We start from the raw sequence: 14228 nt of genomic DNA on the forward strand, positions 1-14228 counted from the left end.
TCCACGAGCAGCCGATCTGAGCGGCGACATGGAACACTTGTTCAGCAAGAGTTTTGACGTAGGTCAGCAGATCTTCCAGACAATGGGGCCATATCCCTACAAATGGACAGCATGACTGCCACCATGTGCTATTACGTGCCATGGATGGTGGAGTCCCTGAAGGTGATAGCCACGAAGACTGGTGGCAGAGGCCTCCCAGTGGTCTGGAGGCGCGACACTGGACCCCAAGGTGCCGCAAGACGATTGCCAATGTCACATGAGGGCCATCAAAAAGATCTTGCTACTGGCTCGGTGCACGTTCCCACCTTGGGACGTTCCACTCCCATATCCACCCAAACAGCGGTCCTGCCGTCCGCCCCCACAATGAAACAGCGCCTGAGGAGCTCCCTCGGCCAGGAGGCTTGGAGTCTCCAGGGGAAGTGGAAGAGCTAATGGTGGGTCGGTGAAGCGATGAGGTGGGTGGGGCGTAGGAATGGGATGTGCATGGTCGCAGGTGTGGTCTCAGTCAGAGTATTTAAGGTTATTGCTGCTATTTTGTTGGGAGGTTTGATGGAGGCGGGGGGGGTGGGGGGAAACATCTATTTTTTTGTATTTGTGTTGTATGCTTACGAAGCGTTCGAATTTGTTAACATTGAATGCATGTTATAAATGCTATTAATTTGTTGTTGGGTGGGGTGGGGAAGCGGCTGTGTGTGTTTTTACAGTTATAATTATGGTTTCTTAAAAATGTTCCCGTTAAATATTTTGAGGGGAGAAGGGTGAAACAGAGATCGTGATCCACATCGGTACCAATGACATAGGTGGGAAGAGAGATGAGGTCCTTCAAGCTGAGTTTAGGGAGCTAGGGCATAGATTAAAAAGCAGCATCTCTCAGGTAATAATCTCCGGATTACTCCCAGTGCCACGAGCAGTTGAACTCGTGGCTGAACAGGTGGTGCAGGCCAGAGCGATTAAGTTTCCTTAGGCTTTGGGACCGGTTCTGAAGGGATTTACCGCAACAGAGCCAGGACAAATGCGCTTGCGTGAGGGTTGGGGAGGTTGGGGGGTGGGCGGGGCGCTTAGCTAGTGCCGTTGAGGAGGGTTTAAACCAGCTTGACAGGAGGACGGTTACCTGAAAATGATTTAGTTGGGAGGGGAGATGAGCTAGAATTAGAAAGCAAAAATAAAGACAGTGAGATAGAAGGAGAGAAGAAAAAAGTGCAAAAAAACAAATTGAAAGGCACTTTGTCTAAATGCACTTAGCATATGCAAAAAATATTGAGTTGACGGCACAAATTGAGACAAATGGGTAGGTTCTGATAGCTATTTCAGAGACGTGGCTGCAAGGTGAACAGGACTGGGAATGAAATATTATGGGGTATTTGAAAATTCGGAAGGACAGACAAAAAGGAACAGGAAGTGGGGTAGCTCTATTGATAAAGGATGGAATCACTGCAATAGTGAGACATGATATTGGCTCATAAGGAAGTAAGGGGGCAAAGACTAAAGCTCCCCTAACTGTAGTAATTATATTGTTCTGAACATAAACCAGGAATAGTGGGGGCTTGCGAAAAGGGAACAGCAATAATCATGGGTGACTTTAACCTCCATATTGATTGAACAAATCAAATTGGTCAGGGTAGCCTCGAGGAAGAGTTCATAGGCCGCATAAGGTACAGGTTCCTTGAGCAGAATGTAATGGAACCAACCAGGTCATGTGTAATGAGAAAGTATTAATAAACTATCTGCAAGTAAAGGATCCAATTGGGATGAGTGATCATAGCATGAATGAACTTCAAATTCAAATGGAGGGTGAGAAAGTTGGATCTCGAATCAGCATACTAAGATTAACTGAAGGAGACGATGAAGATGTGAGAGCAGTGTTGGCTTAAGTGGACTGGGAAAATAGATTAAAGTGCAGCATGGTTGATGAACAGAGGTATACATTTAGGGAGATATTTCACAACTCCCAAGAAATATATTTTCCAGTGTGGAGGAAAGCGTGTAAAAACCAAAGGATAACACCCAAGTAAAACCAAAGTGGCGAAAACTTGAAGGAGAACAGAAGATTGGGAAGCGTTTAAATCCAGAAAAGGATGATTAAGCAATGATTAAGAAAGGGAAGATAGACAATGATAGTAAACGAGCACGAAATATAAAAACAGAAAGCAAGAGTTTCTATCGGTTTACAAAAAGGAAACAAGTGGCTGGAGTAAATGTTGGTCCCTTAGAGGACGAGACCGAGGAATTAGTAATGGGGAACATGGAGATTGCAGAATTTCGGAATCAATATTTTGTATCAGTGTTTACGATAGAGGACACTAACAATATCCCAACAGTGGATAGTTAAGGCGCTTTAGGGGGCGGGGGGGGGCGTGGTGGAACTTAACATAATTACAATCAATAAGGAGGTGGTATTCAGTAAGATAGTGGGACTAAAGACAGATAAATCCCATGGACCTCACCGCTTGCATCCTAGGTTCTCAACCAAAGTAGCGGCAATAATTCTGGATGCATTGGCTGTAATTTACCAACATTTCCTGGATTCTGGGGAGGTCCCGGCAGATTTGGAAACGGAAAACCAACGCCTATATTTAAAAAATGAGGCACACAACCAGTTAGCCTAACATCTGGGATTGGGTAAATGTTGGAATCGATTTGAAAGAAGCAATCGCAGGACATTTGGTAAAGCAAAATTCGGTCAGGCATAATCTGTGTGGATTGATGAAGTGGAAGTCATGTTCAACAAATGTGCTGGGATTCCTTCAGGATGTAACAAACAGTGTGGATAAGGGGAACCAGTGGATGCAGTATATTTGGATTTCCAGTAGGCATGTGACAAGGGTGCACATAAAAGTTTACTGCATGTTCAGGGTTTGGGGGTAATATATTAGCATGGATAGAGTATTGGCTAACTAACAGAAAACAGAGAGTCGGGATAAATGGATTATTTTCGGGTTCTCAATCAGTAACTAGTAAGGTGCCGCAGGGATCATTGCTGGGACCCCAACTATTTACAATCTAGAGTAATGACGTGGGGGAAGGGACTGAGTGTAACGTAACCAAGTTCGCTGATGATGCAAAAATGGGAGGAGAAGCAATCTGTGAGGAGGACACAAAAATCTGCAAAAGGACATAGACAGGCAACGTGATTCCGAAAAGTTTGGCAGATGCAATATAATGTTGCAACATGTGAAACATAGAAACATAGAAACATAGAAAATAGGTGCAGGAGTAGGCCATTCGGCCCTTATAGCCTGCACCGCCATTCAATGACTTCATGGCTGAACATTCAACTTCAGTACCCCATTCCAGCTTTCTCGCCATAAGTCATGTACTTCGGCAGAAAAAAATCAAAGAGCAAGTTATTCATTAAATGGGGAAATATTGCTAAGTGCTCCAGTACAGCAGGACCTGGGGATACTTGAAACTCAAAATATTAGTATGCAGGCACAGTGATTGTTTAGCAAGGCCAATGGAATATTGGGCTTTATTGCAAAGGAGATGGAGTATAAAAGTTCTACCACCGAAATACAAGATATTTTGAGACCACACCTGGAATACTGCGCGCAGTTTTGGTCTCCTATATTGGCGAAATGATGTACTTGCTTTGGAGGCCGTTCAGAGAAGGTTCACTAGAAGGACTTTGGAGATGAGGGGTTTGAGTTACGAGGAAAGGTTCAGTAGGTTGGGCCTCTACTCATTGGAATTCAGATGAACTTGAGGTCCTCTCATCGAAACGTATAAGGTTATGAATCAGCGCGATAAGGTTGATGCAGGCAGGATGTTTCCACTGACAGGCGAGACTAGAACTAGAGTGCATATTCTTAGAATTAGGGGCCGCCCATTTAAAACAGAGTCGAGGAGAAATTTATTCTCTCAAAGGCTTGTATTTCTGTGGAATGTTCTGCCTCAGTGAGCGGTCGAAGCTGGATCATTGAATACATTTAATACAGAACTAGAGAGTTACTGAAACGATAAGAGAATAAACGGGTATGTGGAGCGGGCAGTGAAGTGGACCTTAGTCCATGATCAGAAAACCCATGATCGTATTAAATGGCGGAGCAGGCTCGAGGGGCTGTCTTTGTTATTCCAGCTCCTATTTCGTATGTTCTTTTGTTCCTGTAACATTGTTGTGCATTTTCTCAGATAGCTGCACCATTACACAATTGCGATTCCCTAACATGAAAGGGGATAATTAAACTGAACTTGAATCAACTCAAACTTTAACTGTCACCAAGGTAATGCACAGCATTAATGTATGAGCTGCAGAGACAGCAATGTTCAGCTTTGTAAAAACGACCGACGTGTTTCAAGCTCTTTAGCCACCACGGGCCCTTACCAGTGGTCCATAGGTGGAGGGGGCATGGTTTCATCGTCAGCCTGGTTGTATGCCCTGAGCTCAGCATCCACCTCCTCATACTCCTCTTGCTCGCTCTACTGATCTGGACCAGCAGTCCGTGCTGGAAATTCTTGTCCCCACCTGATAGCCAGATAGGGCTGCATGCAGCATACCATTACGAAACAAGCTACCATTTTAGGGTGGTATTTGTAGCGAACCTCCTCACTGGTACAGACATCTAAAGCGTTGCTTACGCACTCCAATGGCATTCCTAATGATATTATGTGAGGCTCTTATTTTATCGTTTCTCGGCTTCTGTCTGGGTGTTAAGCAGGTGTTCATCAGCCAGGTTGCAAGGCCATATTCTTTGTTAACCAAGCTTCCAGCATTGACGTTGTGGCTGACTGGTAAACATGTTAGTTACAGCACTCTCACGCAGGATATCAGCATCATGGATGCGGCACAGAAATGTTGCATTTACTGCCATTATAATTTGGTTGTTGTGTACAACGTGTTGCACATTCAGGGAGTGGAAACCTTTCCGTGCAGCAAAAACCTGTGCATCCTGAAAAGCTGGCCGCTGGACCCTGTGCGTACACACTGTTACTCACTGCACCTTGGGGAAGTTTGCAATTCTGGAGAATCCTAGAGCCCTCTCAGTCTGTGCCTCCCTGGTAATAGGGAAGCTGGTAAAGTCCATCATGCATGTGTAAAGGGCTTCAGCGACCTGTCAAAATCAGCAAAGAATGGCATGCTGAGATATTGCGCAAATGTGACCAGCTGAGGCCTGAAAGCAACCCGATGCATAGGAGCAAGTGCCGCAGTGACCTTGACCTTGACGGACAGTTCTGTTCTGATGATGCTGGCAGGCTGCACATCTCACCTGATGAGCTGGCATATCTCGCTGGTAACCTCTTTGTGGAAGTGCAGTCTCCTAAGTCACGTGTTATCAGAGAATTTCAGCTCAGACCGCTTCTCCCTGTAAGTGACTGTGGTATAAGGTCTTATCTTCCTCAACAGTCTGGCACGTCATTGTTTGTGATCATGATGCTGTTCAATATACCTTCTGCCATCTCTAGCCTGCAGCACCTGCGTGGTCAGCAAGGCAGTTTGCGAAATTACAGGTCGCATTCCAAAACTCTCAGTTTTACACCAGTTGTTCACAAGCAATAAATTTACCTACTAAGACATTTAAAGTAACTTCAAATCGTCCACATTATGTTAAGATGTTTGTTCAGATGGTCAAACTCCTTAAAAGACTTCCAGAGTACATTAAAACTCCCGAGAAGTTGAAGCAGCCAATTACATGAACTGACCTCGAATTTATAAAATGGCATCCATACCGCTCAGTTTCGTTCAAGTGCGAGCAACTTTTTCTCAGCAGCTTTTCCAGTGAGTGATATTTTCGGCGATATGTGGCCGAGATGTCAAAAATAATGCTCGGCGAAATAATGGGCGTTGATTTCAGCCATTCTGACCTTTGCGACAATAAAAGTAGGTGGGCGGTCTTATTTATTCTCAGCATTAATTAGATGGCAAATGTAATGCTCGGCGATATAAAGGGTGTTGTTTTTTTCCCATTCTGAAATTTGGGCCAAAAAAATGGGCGGGTGATTTTATTTCTTGGCGTTAATTACATTGCGAAAATAACGCTCGGCGATAAGTGAGAGATAAGTAGGCGTTAGTTTTTATTATGTGCCTAAATGTGCGATACCTGGGCGCTATACCTCATTCCAGCGTTAAAATGGATGTTCAGTGGCCTGTATCGATGCAAAAAAATGGGTTGTCTCGCCCACTTGGGAAAGGTATCCCTCTTGTCTCTTTGTATAATCTAATTTATATATATATTATATATATATATATATATATATATATACATATAAAACAGAATCAATTTTATCATTAATAAACACTTTTATTCTTACAGTCTGTATTAATTATCATACCCAACTACCAATTAAATGTAACAGTATAACATGCATGTTCGTTATCATCCCCAATTTAACAATGATGTGCATCAGTTTTAAAATGTGTATTGTTTATCATTCCCAATTTATCAATTAAACATTACAGTTGTGCATTGGTTATCATACCAAACTTGAACAATTAAATATAAGTTTTACCTTCTGTATACATACATTCATATACACATTTAACAATTAAATGCAACAGGTTTACCCTTATATTGGTTATCATCCCCTATTTAACAATGAAATGTAAAGGTTTTACGCTGTGGATTAGTTATTATACCCAAATTAATAATTACATGTAATTTTTGGTTCTAAAATCAGCTTCAAGATTTACATAGTTCAGTTTTACACTGTGTGCTGGCTATTGAAGCGGTAATTAAAGAGTTAAACACGTTTCAGATTAGGAAGGCACAAACACAATTTTCTGATGTGGCAGAATTTACAGGTGCAACTGTCGGACCGTGTTGCAATTCCTGTTATTCAGAGATAATGTCGTAGCCTTCGAAGTTGCTTCCTGTAGTGATTCAGAACTAAGAAATAAATTCCGGTTAGTGGCAGTAGGTCGGGTGCAGAATACATATGATTGTACCCAAAGAGGATGTGAAGCAATTAGCAAAGTTGAAATTAAGCAATCTGTAAAAAGCGAAAAAAATCGTCACGCTGTAGCATGGATGACCAATGATAATGTAAATGATGACATTGCAAAGAATTCAGTATAAAAGAAGCAGTACCTAAAGTGTTCGAAGAGAACGGTTGGGAAGACATCCAGTTAATTAACTGGTGTCGACATTGTCTCCCTTGATGAAGCAATAAAACAAATCTATTCTCCACAAAAGGACTGTGTTGAGTGTTTTTGCATTACTCCACATCAAATAGCGTGGTCTGGCAGGGCGCACCCGGGCGAAGGACAGACAGACGTTTGCAGACCATCACGAGTGAGTATATATTTTAAATACCACTCATAACTCTGATGTAATCTGTCGCAAAACATGTCGGCCTCCTGGGCTATCTGAACTTGTGAGAAAGGTCTGTAATGGTGAAAAAAACTTGACGGTAGTTAAGAGATCACAATTATAATTATCAAAGTATGATCGGCTTCGTAGGTTTGTAATTGCAGACCATAGATTGGAGGAAACCAGTTTAAAGATGACAACGAACCGATAGAGGGGTAGACGTACCAACCAAAGTTGGTATGTGCTCCGAACAAAGTTGCGGGCTGCATACACTTTGGTCAAAGTAACAGTGACCTCTGTCTTTAATGAGACATACCAGATTGATGAGCAGCCTTAGCGGCTGGCTCCTAAGGGATGCTGGGATCTCTTGGGACTTCAGGCGATGAGCTCTCTGGTGGCTGAACATGGGAGTGCATGCTTTACAGATGCACAAGATCACACCCCCTCCCAAAGTCAAAGTGAAAAACCTTTACAAGTTGAGGCGGTCGTTAGCCTTTCTTTCCCTGGTGGGCCGCCTCTGTACAAATGTCAGTTCTGGTGTGTTCGCTGTGCCCTCGCTGGGCTGGCGTGTTGTTGGCCCTGCAGGGCTGCTAGGTGAGCCTGGCCTTGCTGGGCTGTTGGGCATAATGGCTTCGATTTCCTGTTCCGGCCTGGTGTCGTTGATCGTTTGGGTGTGTGTTGTGGGTTCGGAAAAGGTGGTGTCTGCTGTGGGTTGTTCAGGGCAGCCTGTGTACTGCAGTCTCGTTTGGACCAGTTGCTTTCTGAAAATTTGTCCATTGTCTCGTTTGACGAAAAAAACCCTATTTCCTTATTTATCTGCCACCGTGCCCACGATGGATGTGGACCATGTTCATAGTTTAGCACATACACAGGGTCATTCAGATCAATTTTCCATGAAACAGTGGCGCGGCCATCGTTTACATTTTCTTGCTGCCGCCTGCTCTCGACCTGATCATGCAGGTTGGGGTAAACCTGCGAGAGTCCCGTTTTAAGTGTTCTTTTCATGAGTAGATCAGCCGAGGGCACCGCTGTGAGCGTGTGGGGTCTCCTGCCGTAGCTGAGCAGTATTCGGGACAGGTGGGTTTGGAGTGAGCCTTCTGTGACTCGTTTAAGGCTGTGTTTGATGGTTTGTACTGCCCGCTCTGCCTGCCCATTTGGTCCGAGGTGACATGTTTGATTCCATTACGGTTCATGAATTCTTTATATTTGGCACTGGTGAAACATGGCCCCTTGTCACTGACCAGTATGTCAGGCAGGCTGTGGGTGGCAAACATGGCCCTCAGGCTTTCAATGCTGGCGGTGACGGTGCTTCACGACGTTATTTTATGTTCAATCCCTTTTGAAAAACATCCACCACAACCAGCAACATTTTACCGAGAAACGGGCCCGCATAGTCGACAAGGATCCTTGACCATGGTCTGGAGAGCCATGACCACAAACTTAGTCATTCCTCGCTAGGCGCATTGCTCAATTGAACACATACGTGGCGTTGCCCTGCACAGGAATCTTAGTCAGAGTCGATAGCGCGCCACTACACGTGGGATCTGGGTATTGCTTTCATCATTACTGTAAACGGGTGCGTGCTGTGGAGATCCGAGATGAACGTCTCCCTGCTCTTTTTTGCGTAGCACTATGCGGTTACCACACAACAGGCAGTCTGCCTAAATGGACAGTTTGTCCATTCGCCGGTGGAACGGCTTGTTTGGGTCTTGCACTTGAATGGGGATGCTGACCCAGCTCCCATGCAGTACACCGTTTTTTTTACTCGGGACAGCAGAGGTACTTGGCTGGTCCAAGTCCTAATCTGTGACGCGTGATTTATCATTTTCAAACGCCTCCATGACCATCAACAAGTCTGTGGACTGCGCAACCATCAACAAGATTGCAGGCTGCGCCATTTCCACCCCCCGTGGTGGGCAATGATAGCTGACTGAGAGCATCTGCACAGTTTTCCTTGTCTGGCCAATGGCAGTTATACGCTGATAGCGCGAGTGCCCACCTTTATATGCGGGCTGAGGCATTAGTATTTACCCCTTGTTTTCAGTGAACAGGGATGTGAGGAGCTTGTGATCGGTTTCCAGCTCAAATTTGATGCCAAACAGGTACTGATGCATTTTCTTTACCACGAACACACACGCTAATGCCTCTTTTTCAATCATGCTGTAAGCCCTCTCGGCCTTAGACTAGGTCCTGGAAGCATAGGCGATTGGTTGCAACAATCCCCGCAACGTTAGCTTGTTGTAATGCACGCCCGACATGTCACATGCTATCACAAGTCTTTTACACGGACTATACAATATAAGCAGCAGCTTGTTGGAGCTTAAAATGTATCTGGCTGTCTAAAAAGCAATTACAGGGCTTTTTCCCCATACCCAGTACTCACCTTGCGCAATAACACAGGTAGGGGCTCCAAAAGGGTGCTTTTCCCCGGTAGGAAGGTATCAAAATAGTTGAGGAGCCCTGGAACGACAGCAGCTCCGTGACGTTCTGTGGCCTGGCCGCGTTCCTGACAGTCTCTGTCTTGGCGTCTATGGGCAGAATGCTATCCAGCACGATCTTTCTCCCCAAAAACTCCTTTTATGTTGCCATGAAATCGCATTTCGACGTCAGCCGCAGGCTTACGTGATCCAGTCGCTGGAGGACCTCCCGACCCGTGACCAATATGTCGTCCTGAAAAATCACCGTGCGTGTTGAGCAGGCTCTGCATGTTTCTCTCGAAGATCGCTGCAGCCGACCGAATTCCACACGGGCATCTGTTGTAGATGAACAGTCGCTTATGAGTGTTGATGCAGGTGAGGCCCGTTGAAGACTCCTCCAGCTCCTGCGTCATGTAGACCTAAGTCAGGTCGAGCTTGGTGAACGTCTTGCCTCCTCCAGCGTCGCAAATAGGTCATCTGCCTTAAGTAGCGGGTATTGGTCCTGTAGCTCGAAAAGATTAACAGTAACTTTATAAACACCGCAAATCCTGACCGTGCCATCACTTTTGAGTGCTGGAACAATCGGGCCAGCCCACTTGCTAAATTCCACTGGGGAGACGATGCCCTCGCGTTGCAGCTTGTCCAGCTCGATTTCCACTCTCTCCCTCGCGCCTTGAGGTGAATGGGTCATGCCTCTGGGACCAAGTGGATCCGCACCTTCTCCGCAGAAAAAATTCCAAATGGCTGGCTCGAAAGGAGAAGGATATTTGTTAAGAATATATTCGGCCTCATCGACAGGTGATAGCGCAAGGATGTCATCCCAGTTCCAGCGGATTTTGCCCAGCCAGATCCTTCCAAGATTGTGGCGACATCATCCGGGACAATCCTGAGTGGCACTTCCTGCACCGTGCACTCGTAGGTGACCTTGACCATGGCGCTGCCGAAGACAGTGGTGAGCTCTTTGGTGCACGTTCTCAGTTTCGTGTGGATGGGGCTCAGGGCTCGTCTGAGTGCTTTGTTGCACCACAGACTCTCAAACATCTTTTTACTCATGATAGATTGGCTAGCGCCAGTGTCCACTTTCATGGCTACGGGTAAGCCATTCAATTTTATATTTAGCATTATAGGTTGTCATTTCTCCGAAAATGTATGCACGCCATATACTTCAGCATCTGCGTCCTCTCTCTGAGGCTCGAAATTGCTTTGATCCACCATGAACCGATCTCCCTCTCCCACGTGGAGGTTAATTGGTTTTGCAGAGCTTGCATCTTGACTGCAAGCTCGTTGAAGGAGCCCCATTGTTCCACTCCTCTTGCAATAAGAGCCTTTGAACCGGCACGTATCGGCTGCATGGAAGCCTCCACAACGCCAACAAGCTGTGAATAGCCTTGCATTCATCCTTTGTTGCCACTCTGAGTTATCCGGGTCACCTGAGGCCAGCTGGTGGTTTCTGCCCTGTACATTTCTGAACGCAAACACATTTCCAGTTAATTTATGAACATTGCAAGCACTTTTGTGCTGAGAGATTTGTTTGGTGTTATCACTGGTGGACATAAACGCCTGTGCAATCACAATGGCCTTACTGAGGGGCGGTGTCTCGACAGTCAAAAGTTTTCGGAGGATATCTCGTAGCAAATGCCCAGTACAGAAAAGTCTCTGAACATCTGCTCCAGTTAACCATGAAACTCACATTGTCCTGCAAGTTGCTTTAGCTCGGCGACGTAGCTCGCCACTTCCTGACCTTCAGGTCGCTGGCACGTGTGGAACCCTTACCTCGCCATCAGCACACTCTCCCTCGGGTTACGATGCTTCAGAACCAGTGTACACAGCTGCTCATCTGTGGGTTTCACCGGAGCCTGAAAATTCATCATGAGGCTGTAGGTCAGTGCCCTGCAGACCGTGAGGATGCCCGCTCTCCTTTTTGCAGCGCTTCCTTCTCCGTCCAGCTCGTGGGCTGCAAAGACTGGTGTAGCCGTTCGACATAGCCTTCCCAGTACTCACCCTCCGAGAACTTCTCCAGGATGCCCACAGTTTGCTGCATCTTTGCGTTGGATTCATATATTGGTCGCCAGTTGTTGTGTTCCTAACACAGATGAGACGCCAAACAGGGAAGTAAAAGTAACAGTGACCTCAGTCTTCATTACGACACTCCAGCGTTAGAAACAGACCTTAGGGGCCGGCTTATATACAGTGCTCCCAAGAGATGCTGGGATCCCTTGGGGCTTCAGGGGATGCGCTCTCTGGTGGCGGCATATGGGAGTGCATGCTTTACAGATATACAACAGATGTTCCTTTGCAAATTTCATGCCCAGTCTGCAAGTTTATTATTGTATTCAATCTGTTTGCCGCTGACCTCCTCTGTGTTAACGATACACGCCCTTTGTGGAAGCATCCACAAAGTTTGAAATTTCACTCCCTATTCCCGAGTCTGAATTGGTTATGTAATTGTTGAACAGCAGAGGTCCCAGCACCGATGCTTGTGTAACACCACATCTAACTTTTGCCAGTTATGCTGCTTTTGCTTTAAATTGGCTTAGAAATAAACCCTAATTCACCGTTTCATATTAATCGCTTTGCTAAACTTGATACAATTTTTAATGATTTGTTCACATGGACCACAAGTTCACTTTGCTCTTCTGGCTCATTCAGTTTCTTACTTTCTAAGATGTCGTAGATCGTAGAATCATAACATTTTACAGTGCACAAAGAATCCATTCAGCAAACCATGCTGGCGCTGTCTCTTTGGTCGACTCTCCAATTAAACCCATTCCTCTGCTCTATCCCCTGTATCTTTTTTACTTCAAGTATTTTCGTCAAATTCCCTTTTGAAAGTTTCTATTGAATCTGCTTCCACCTCCTTTTCAAGCAGTTCATTCCAGATCACAAAACCTCGCTGTTTAAGCAAAATTTTCCTTCAGTTGCTTCTGGTTCTTTTGGCAATCACATTCAATCTCGGTCCTCTGGTTAACGGCCCACCTTTCACTGGAAACAGAGGCTCATTTATTACTTGATTGAAACTATTTAGGACATTGAAGACTTCTACTGAATTACTTCTTAACCTTCTCTGCTCCAAGGACAACATACCCAGCTTCGAGAATCTCTCCACATGACAGAAATTTCCCATCCATGGAGCAATTCTTGACAATGTCCCTTAACTATCTCAGTTCTAAGGAGAACAACCCCAACATCGCCCGTCTCTCCACGTAACTGAAGGTCCATATTCCAGGAAAAATTCTGGTCAATCGCTCATTAACATAAGAACATGAGTACATAAGAAATAGGAACAGGAGTAGGCAATTCGGCCCCTCTAGCCTGCTCCACCATGCTATAAGATAATGGCTGATCTGATCCTGGACTCAACTCCACATCCCCGCCCCTCCCCATAACCCCCTATCTCCTTATCGCTCAAGAAACTGTCTATTGCTGTCTTAAGTATATTCAATGTCCCAGCTTCCACAGCTCACAGAGGCAGCAAATTCCATAGATTTACAAGCCTCTGAGAGAATCAATTCCTCCTCATCTCTGTTTTAAATGGGGGGCACCGTGTTCTAAGATCATGCACCCTAGTTCAAGTCTCCAGCATTAGTGGAAACATCCACTCTGCATCCAACTTGTCAAGCCCCCATTGTCATAATCTGAAACGTTTCGATAAGCTTACCTCTCATTCTTCGGAACTCCAATGAACAGAAGCCAACCTACTCAAACTTTCCTCATAAGTCTACAACCCCATTCTTGGAATCAACCTAGTGAACCTTCTCTGAACTTCCTCCAAAGCAAGTATAGTCTTTCTGAAATACGGAAACCAAAACTGCATGCTGTATTCCAGGTGTGGCTTCACTAATACGTCGTACAACTGTAGCAAGACTTCCCTGCTTTTATAGTCCATTCCGTTTGCAATAAAGGCCAATATACCATTGGCGTTCCTGATAAATATCTGTACCTGCATAATAACCTTTTGTGTTTCATGCGCAAGCACCCCAAGTTCCCGCTGTACTTCAGCACTTTGCAAACTTTCTCCATTAAATAATAACTTGCTCGATGATTTTTTCTGCCAAAGTGCATGACCTCACACTTTCCAACATTATACTCAATTTGCCAATTTTTTGCCCACTCACTTAGCCTGTCTATGTCCTTTTGCAGATTTTATGTGTCCTCCTCAACACATTGCTTTTCCTTACATCTTTGTATCGTGAGTGAATTGGCCACGTTACACTCGGTCCCGGTTTCCAAGTCATTCGTATAGCTTGTAAATAGTTGGGGTCCCAGCACTGATCCCTGCGGCACACCACTAGTTGCTGATTGCCAACCAAAGAATGAACCATTTATCCCGACTCTCTGTTTTCTGTTAGTTAGACAATCCTCTATCCATGATAAACTATTACCCCCAACCACGAGAACTTTTATCTTGCGCAGTAACCTTTTATGTGGCTCCTTGTCAAATGTATTCTGGGATTCGAAATACACCACATCCCTTTATCTACCCTGTTCGTTACATCCTCAAAGACCTCCAGCAAATTTGTCAAACATGATTTCCCCTCCATAAATCCATGCTGTCTCTGCCTGACCG

This window comes from Pristiophorus japonicus, unplaced genomic scaffold (assembly GCF_044704955.1).
Source record: "Pristiophorus japonicus isolate sPriJap1 unplaced genomic scaffold, sPriJap1.hap1 HAP1_SCAFFOLD_404, whole genome shotgun sequence".
Taxonomy (NCBI): Eukaryota; Metazoa; Chordata; class Chondrichthyes; family Pristiophoridae; genus Pristiophorus; species Pristiophorus japonicus.